This window comes from Tupaia chinensis, unplaced genomic scaffold (assembly GCF_000334495.1).
Source record: "Tupaia chinensis unplaced genomic scaffold, TupChi_1.0 Scaffold144624_1, whole genome shotgun sequence".
Classification (NCBI taxonomy): Eukaryota; Metazoa; Chordata; class Mammalia; order Scandentia; family Tupaiidae; genus Tupaia; species Tupaia belangeri.
The window spans coordinates 1,394,678-1,401,104 of NW_006204485.1; the positions used below are offsets into that span (position 1 = coordinate 1,394,678).

Sequence of the window (6,427 nt, forward strand, 5' to 3'; positions counted from 1 at the left end):
AGGAAGACTGCACTCATCTAATTACTACTTAGTAAAGTTTTCATAAATAAAATACAACCTAAATACCTTAAATGATTTTTAAATTCATTTCAAATGCAGCTTTTGAAGTTACAGGATTCTTTGACTTATGCAAAGGATGTAATTCACATATAATTAAAATTGTGTTCATGGAATTCTACCTCCCACTGGTTGTCACATTTGTGCTATGGGTATATTCCCACACAACCTACAGTCTGACATCGCTACTTGGGTATTGTCACAGCAGTAGAATACTCATCAGTCATTCTATTACTTGAAATCAAGAGCAAACACAGAATTACTCAACTATTCCATCAATATTACAAAGAGAGTCACCAAAATAAAACCCAGACTCACATGGCCAGCTGTGACGGTGCAGAGGTAATACAACACATGGCATGCTGAGGCCATTTGAGAAGGTCCCAGACTAACATCCCGAGATGTCAATGGACACATGTATGCATACATGCCCACCACCCTTTGGCTGAAGTTGGGGTGGAATTGTGGCATGAAGACCTGTTGGAGGTATCTTTCTCTTTCTCTCTCTCCCCTCTATTATGGAGGAGGTAGTTAAGTAAACTTAAAGGGGTTTTTTTAAAGATGCAAAATTGTGTGTATAATAATAAATCTTTTTTCTCTCACCTGTGACCGCACTCTTAGTCTCCCTCTCTCTCTCCATACATTCTCTATTACTGTGTGGTGGACTAGTGAGTATGTTTGTGCATTTTCCAAATTTTCTGAAGTGCAAATGTGCTCCTTTTACAATTATGTAATAAAGTCTTTACATGAACTATTCACATATCTGAAGATACCTGCAAAGCAGTAGGGTCAGCCTTCCTGATATGCACCTGCACAGGGATGACGTCTCAGAAACGACAATGAAATATCTGTCAACTTTGCTTTCCTGTCTATGTTCACTAAGGAAAGAGTAACTGAAATGAATGCTGAGATCTCTGCATCACTAAAAAGTTCTTCATAATTTTGGAGCATAAGCAACACAGGCCCAGGACTCCTCTAATAAAAATAACACAACGACATATTCTTTGTTCATCCACAACAGAGCTACTTTGGTACCTGGAAGAATCTTGTAGGAGGCATGCAAAGGGGTTGAATCTAGAAGTCACAGAACCATTTCACCCGGAGGAGAAATGGTTCTGTGCAGAAACAGCAGTATCATAGATCCTAATCTTCTCTTACAGAAGAGCAAGTGTGTACATATGCCAAATGGAAGAGGTGCCAGGTGGACATAGCAGTGGTGTCCAAAAGGAGTGTCAGGCACAATGGCATGCCTAGGAGACATGGTAAGCACACCAGAGGAAGACAGTGCCAGAAGACATACATGCACAAGCAGACACCACACACACACACATACCCCTCAGGTCTCATGGGAACAGGTGGGGCACTTCTTGGGAACTCCCAGTGAAAACAGAATTTTCAAGAGTCTTGGGCAAGGGTTATTGAAACACAGAAAAGGGGAGGGAAATACATCTCATAGGAATTCAAATGTTTTCTTTTAGAAGAATGAGAGTTTTTTAAGCCTACTTATCTCTTCCATGATATAAAGAGACAGAGAAAGAGAAAGAGAGGCAAGCATTTCTAACAGGGTCTTCACAACACTGCCCGCCTCAGCCTCAGCCATTCCTGATCAAGGGCACACATGCATGTACAGGAGGGGTCCCAGGATACAAACCCAGGACTTTCCCTTATGGGTCTCCAGTTGCATTAGTGCTTTCCCACAGTCTGACCCCTAGGAGCTCAATCTAAATGACAAAAGAACAAGTATAGAATATGAAAGAAAATGAACATTACACTTATATGGACAACAGACTTTCAAAAAGTTCATGAAAAGTACAAATTATGAAAACAGTAGAAATGGATATTGAAAATTTTTTGAACTAAAGTAAACTCATACTTTAATACTATTTTTCCACAAACCTTCTAAGGTACCTTAGTCTATTTTTAAAGAGCATTGCAATCTGTCTTAAGTAAATTTCTCTCTGCTCTCCTTAATCTGTCCTCTCTAGCAATTGACTTGTCACTCTAAGGCAGTGACTTATCTGAATATGTTTCAGGGATTCCTTGGCTTTCGTTGGAGGCACCTAGGAGGGAAAGTGGAAGTCTGTGGGGAGGGGCTATGCTGTGGTTCCATAAATACTTTTGCTTAGGAAAAAAGGTTTTCTCAACTTAAAACAAAGTCACTGCTCTACAGCACTATACTACAAGACAATTCATTCTTCAAAACAATAACCCTTAAAATATTTGAAAACAGCTGGGCATCCCTGCTTAATCACTTCTCCCGAGGCTAAACACCTCAGACATCTGTTCCTCAGATAAGGTGGCTTCAGATCCTTCATCATGCCCCTTACTTCCCTGGGTTTCCCTCTAGCTAATCCATGTCCTTTTGAATATGAGTGTGGCTGAGTCAAAATCCACAGACTTTGACACGTCTGTATTTTTAAACATATCTATTGTTTACAATGAATTTTAACTTGTGCAGAAACCCCTTTCCTCCTCACGGTGAGAGAAATCCAACTTCCAGATATGCTGATTTCTTTCCATTTAACACAGGCAGCTCAGCTACAGCACACGTTTCTATAACACCAATTCCTCCAGTGCGATTGGTTGATGGGACCATGTCAGCAAAATGAAAAAGCCACTTCGGTTCAAACGAGATTCGAGGTAGGCAAAGAAAGTGTTATTAGCAGCGACAGAATAACAACCATCATCAGGAAAGGGGAAGTACCCTCAGCTTGACAGTTGCAAAGACAGGAGCCTTTCAATCTGCATTTTCAGAAAATTAAAAACAGGCACCTGCTAAAGAATTGAGTTTTTAAATGAGCATCTATACCCAGAGCTCCTTCCCCACATGCAGAACTACAGTCCCAGCAGCCTTGTCTCAGCATGATGAACTCACGTTTTTGCACTATGGTTTTTCATGTTTTTATTCTCTGAGACAGCCTGAGCTACTGATCGGCTGTCTGTTGGAACAGTCTGTGTTAAACCTAAGACATGCAAGAGCATTTTGATAGGGCTCCAGGTATGCAGTTACACAGGTTTTGAGTGGATTGCCCCAAAATTTATTTTTCCTACAAACCTTCATTTTGATGAACAGACACAGAAAAACAATTAATGCTGAAGATGATGGAGAAATTGTCTTTTAAAAGTATTTAGTATCCTAGAACACATTTGAGAAGATATTGCATTCTTAACACCAGGACAAGATGGCACAAAAAAATGAACAATCCTGGGAACCAGCAGTTAGCGTAATGGCTATGTCGCTGGACTCCCACGTAGTCGACCGCGGTTCACGTTCCGGACCCGGTGGCTTAAAACTCACGCCGGGCGCATGTGCGTACGTGCCCAAGATCCTGAGAGGAGAATGGAGGAGAAGGGATTGCGGCGTGACCATCCCCCCTGGGGGGTGATTTCTCGCTTTCTGTCTCTATGTCTCTCTCTGCCTGTCTGGCGAGTGCACGCGCCCTATAGCGAAAAACCTCTCCAAAAAAAAAAAAAATGAACAATCCAAACATAAAAAATGATTAGATATATGATCTAGATAATTTAATCTAATGTAAGAGATGGTCTAAAAGGTCATGTGAAAATAGTCATAGAAAGGGTTAGAGATACAAAACAAGGTTGAAGAAATCCTCCAGAATGGAAAACAAAAAGAGAAAATAAAGGAAAAATAAAGAAAAATCAAAGGTGATAGATTTTAAAAGTTCAATATTCATTTGATAAGTTCCGAAAACTCAAGACACAGACAGTGGTGTGAGAAAACTACATAAACATAAAATAAATAATAAAAGAAAAGTTACCTGAATTGAAAAGGCCAAAGTCTTAAGATCCACACAATGACCATCTCTTACTGAGATTCCAAAACATAAACAGTAGATCTGAGAAACTTTCAGAAAGAAAAAGTAAATAAGCTTATTGAAAAGAAGAAGCCACAATTGATATCATAAAATAAGGAGCCAAGTCCAGTGAAGAAAGTTCTCTTAAATCTAGAATATATAGTTAAAGCCAAGTGTAAGGGGGTTTTAGCGTTTTTTGATGCAGAATGTCACAAAATTTAAAGCCTGTGTTCCATGTTGGAAAAAAAAATTCAGAAACATATTCTATGATTAATAATCGCTTTCTTTACATATATATGTGTGTGTTTATATATATATATGTGTGTGTCTGTGTGTGCACGCACATGTGTGTTTTAAGTATCTCACAAAAGCAATGACATAGAATATGAAGAATAAGAACAACTCTAACACAGGAATAGTGAAGGAAGTGAGACAGAAAACGAAAGAAATTTCTTAGATTGCCAAACTTTGAAGATTTTTCTTTTCTTTTCTTTTTTTCTTTTTTAGAGGTGCTTGCCTTAAGGTACATCCACTCATCAGAGAGAAAGAGACAGTGAGAGGGAAAGTAAGAAATTATTCCCTAGAGGGGATGGCCACACTGCTATCCCTTCTCCATCCTCCTCCTGGGTTCTTGGGCATGCATGCCCACACTCCCTGCTTGGATTTTCAAGTCACCAGGTCTGGGACTCAAACTGGCCAGCCATGTGAGAGTCCAGTGATGTAACTGCTACGTCATCTGTTGGTCCCTGAAGAATATTTTTTTTTCTTTGGAGAGGTTTTAGTTATAGGGCGTGTGCACTCACCAGAAAGACAGAAAGACAGAGAGAGACAGAAAGCGAGAAATCATCCCCTAGAGGGGGATGACTATGCCTCAATCCCTTCTCCTCCATTCTCCGCTCGGGATCTTGGGCATGCACGCACATGCGCCTGGTGTGAGTTTAAGCCACTGGGTCCGGGACTCAAACCGCAGTCAAATATATGACAGTCCAGCGACATGGCCATTACACCAACTGCTGGTCCCAATCCCTGAAGATTTTCCTTTTCAAATAGCGAAACTCTAACTAGCTTGATTACTTTTCCATCCACCTGCATCTAATTGTTCCCCTTAGTTCTGCAGTAAATAACAGTTACCCAATTACAATATTTAAAAATGTTAACTTTTTGTATTTTATTATAGAATCAACCTATAGATAAGATATAAATGATTTAATTATAAGTATAGAACTGCAGAACAGATCATATATTATAAATAATGTACAATAATAAAAATCAGAAACTACATGGGAAATATAAGGTAAAAGGGAATTAATGTAAGGGCCTTAAATTCTCCATCTTTCCTAGAAAATCACTGCAGAATGTTTGTAATTGATAAATCAACAAGTGGGATCTAAGAATGTTACTTCGACATATAGTGAGAACCTCCAGAAGCACTTACACACTACCCACCACAGTTGGCTCTGGAAATTAAGACCGCAGTGAGAATAGAGAGAACATGAGATTTTACTTTTTATTTTATCCTCTTTTGTTCTGTTGAATTGTTCACTATTTGAATGGGTTAATTCTATTATTTATTGTAAAATGTGGAGAAAGGTATATTGCACATGAAAAACATTCCTAATCCTCATTGTATATATTTAGATCATTAAACTGGAAAATAAAATAGGTCTTGTTGTCTTTTTTAATTTTGTTTTTATAAACCCTGAGTTTCAGAATTAAGTCTTAGAAACTTCTCTGCAGGTGCTCAAGTAGCTGCAGGTCTAACTTGCCTGTAATCCTCAATAATTTTTTGCCCAAGATTCAGGCAGGGGCAGTATTGTGACAGGGTTGGCAGGTGGCATGGTGGTTAAGGCACTAGACGCCCACATGACCAACCACAGTTTGCGTCCTAGACCTAGAGGTTCGCTTTCTCACTTTCCCACTTGTGCTCTCTCTCTCTCTCGCTCGCTTGCTCGCTTTCTGTCTCTCTCTGGTCAAATTAAAAAATAAATGATAATAACAAATATAACTAAATAAATCAATCTTTAAAAAAATAAAATGGGCAGTAACCTGCAAGAGCAACATAAAAACAATATGGGGCGTGGTGGCACCCACCCTATGGCAAAAATCTATGGAGGCTGGAGGATTGTGGCATCAAGTTCATCTCACTCTCTCTCTCTCTGTCTCTCTTGACGAGCGCATAATTTTCATGGCAGTGATGACCCAGTGGTTAAGGTGTTGGACTTGAAATCCAATGGGGTCTCCCCATGCAGGTTTGAACCCTGCTTGCTGCGGAAGCCAGTGCTTCTGTTTGGGACCAGCAGTTAGTGTAATGGCTATGTTGCTGGACTCCCACATAGTCAACCGCAGTTCGCGTCCCGGACCCGGTGGCTTAAAACTCATGCCAGGCGCGTGTGCGTGTGTGCCCAAGATCCTGAGAGGAGAATGGAGAAGAAGGGATTGCAGCATGGCCATCCCCCCTGGCGGGGGTGATATCTCACTTTCTGTCTCTCTGTCTCTCTGTCTGGCAAGCACATGTGCTCTAACACACAAAAAAATTCTCAAAAAATAATAAAATAAAA

The 6,427-nt window shown here is 40.0% G+C and overlaps 1 non-coding gene across 1 annotated transcript; it reads left to right on the forward strand.

Moving 5' to 3' along the window:
• The first annotated feature begins 6,057 nt into the window (after positions 1-6,057).
• TRNAS-UGA (transfer RNA serine (anticodon UGA)) lies at positions 6,058-6,139 on the forward strand. The gene has a single exon. It is a non-coding gene; the product is annotated as a tRNA-Ser (tRNA).
• Positions 6,140-6,427: the final 288 nt, after the last annotated feature.